Source organism: Lygodium microphyllum, chromosome 29, assembly GCF_053477565.2.
Source record: "Lygodium microphyllum isolate KBCC chromosome 29, Lygodium_microphyllum_v1.1.10, whole genome shotgun sequence".
In the NCBI taxonomy this organism is placed as follows: domain Eukaryota; kingdom Viridiplantae; phylum Streptophyta; class Polypodiopsida; order Schizaeales; family Lygodiaceae; genus Lygodium; species Lygodium microphyllum.
The window spans coordinates 94,265,924-94,268,748 of record NC_141163.1 but is presented as its reverse complement, the minus strand read 5'-3'; positions in this window follow the sequence as shown (position 1 = coordinate 94,268,748).

Here is a 2,825-nt window from a genome sequence, read left to right as displayed (position 1 = left end):
TTAACCAATCATGTCCATTTTTGAGAGGGGAGAACCTTCTACATTGAGGAATACCTTTGGTCAGCCCATCAAAGTATTATGGCCGTCCACATTTTAATCTAAGACATGAGGCAACTTATGTAGGGGATGAAGACTTAAGAGAAATTGAGAATGAAGAATTCCATGGAAGAGTTGAAGAAAGAAATTCATTTCAAGACTTCACTAACAAAGAGAACACAATCTATGGTCAGCCCACTAGTGGACAGCATCATTCATTTGGATCTAATCAACAAAATCAAGGCAGTAATGCTTCTAGACTAAATTCCTTTGGAAGGGATTCAATGCATAGAGAATCTAGGAGACAACCATCTTTTGGACAACATTCTAACAATTCTCAACCGACATATAATGAGAGGGAATACAAAAAGAAAATCACCATTTCCAACTTCAACGGGAATAATGCATCTCCAACGGAGTTAGAAGAATGGGTAACCAAACTAGAGATATACTTCACTCTTTTTCCTCGTCATGATGAAGCTAAGATCTACTTTGCGGCACTCCATCTTGAAGGGTATGCTCATACATGGTGGAGATACATGCAAAGAGTTGGTCATATTTTTGCTTCATGGGAAGATTTTAAAAAGACAATGTTTGAGGTATTTGTTTCTCCAATGGAAAAGGTAAAGCTGCAACGAAGAAGGTATGATCTTCAACAAAGAGGCATGTCCATGCGTGACTACTCCAATATGTTCCTCAACCTCTCTATATACATTGATGGAATTGTTGATATGGCAAAATTAAACAAATATATTTTTGGTTTAGATCCGGCCCTTTCTTCGAAAGTAGGTGCAATGCAGCCCAAGAGCATTCATGATGCTATTCAATATGCTGAAAGGTATGGACAAAAATATAGGAAAGATTCAATGGGTTTTCAGCCTACAGGTACATGGTATCCTTCATCAAATCAATCCTCTATGTTTGGAGCTTATTTCAGCTAGCCAAAGGACACTTTTAGGCAAGAAAACAAGGAATATAACAGTCCCAACAGTTATAACAGCAAAGTACCAATCTTTCCTACTATTTATACCTCAAAACAGGGTGAAAATTATGCACAAAAACAGGGGCAAAATTTCAAAAATATGGCTGAAGCACAACAAAATTCTACAAGGGCTGAAAATACACAAAAGAGATCTCAAAACAACACTTACAATAAGGTTCTTTCTAATTATCAAATTCAGGATATGCAGGCCAAAGGTTTATGCTTTAAGTGTGGAGAGAAGTGGACACAAGACCATAGGCTAAAATGTAAATCTAAAAATAGCAAGCTCAATTTTCTCATCATTGATGAACCAAATGAAGTTGAAGGACAAGAGAATCAAGAGGCAAATGTGTTTCAAGTGGATGCAAACCTTATGGTTGAAGACATGCTTGATGAGGATGATGGAACCAATGATGAGTTTTATGACATTGTGGATAGCTTTCCTTTTGATCCGGGTGGTTCTTTATATGCCATTTCTCATGATGCATGGACCGGTTGTAAGGGAGAAAATACCCTTTGACTTGAAGGGCTAATCAATGGCAAAGTGGTTCACCTCTTGATAGACACGGGTAGCACCCATAGCTTCATAAATACCAAATCTTTACATGGACTGAAATTGTTACCCCAACAAATGCAAGTGCCATTAAAGATCCAAGTTGTGAATGGAGCTTATGACTCAAGTAATTAAGTGTGCCTACAAACTCTTATTACTCTATCTCCTTCATGTACCATACAAGTGGACTTGATTACTTTGGAAATGGGACCTATTGATATTGTCATTGGCTGCGATTGGTTAAAGTCCATTGGAAAATTTTCATTGGACTTGGAGAACATGCAAATGGAGTTCAAATGGAATGGATAGCATATAGAATTGAAAGGCATTAGTCAAAAATAGTTGGAACTCATATCCATGAAGGAAGTTAAGAAAAGAAATCAATGTACAATCATGTATCTTCACTCTTTTACTTGCAAAAGTAGATGAAGAGCAGCCACCAAATCAGCCATCTTCTTCTTCAAAGAAAAAGGATCCAAGGTTGGAAGAGCTATTGGAGGAGTACAAAGATTTGTTTCAACCACCATCATCTTTACCTCCAAGGCGAGAGATTGACCATCCTATTGACTTGTTGCCTAATACCAATCCCATCAACAAACCTCCCTATCACTTGTCAAAGTTTGAAAGGAAAAAGGTGGAGGGACAAGTCAAAGAGTTGCTGTAAATGGGTCTAATTCAACCAAGTCAATCTCTGTTTTCTTCTCCTGGTGTCTTGGTAAAGAAGAAGGATGGATCTTTCCACATGTGCATTGATTATAGAGAGTTGAACAAGTCCACAATGAAGAATAGATACCCGATTCCACGTGTTAATGATCTCTTAGATGAACTTAAGGATGCAAAGGTCTTTACCAAGATTGATATTCATTTGGGATATCACCAATTTCGAATGAAGGAAGGAGATGAGTATAAAATAGCCTTTAGGACCGAAAGAGGGTTATACCACTTCTTGGTCATGCCATTTGGGCTCTCAAACTCCCCCGCCACTTTTCAAGCTCCCATGAACAAAAATATTGCAGCCTCTCTTATGCAAAACAGTCTTAGTATTTTTTGATGACATTCTCATTTATAGCAAGTCCAAGGAGGAGCATTTGATGCATGTACAAGAGGTCTTTAACATATTAAGAAGTCGCACACTCTTTGCCAAAATATCAAAGTGTTCTTTCATGGAAGAAAAAGTGGAATATCTAGGTCACATTGTGGGAGAAAAAGGGATAAGAGTGGATCCTAACAAAGTGAAGTGTGTCAAAGAATGGT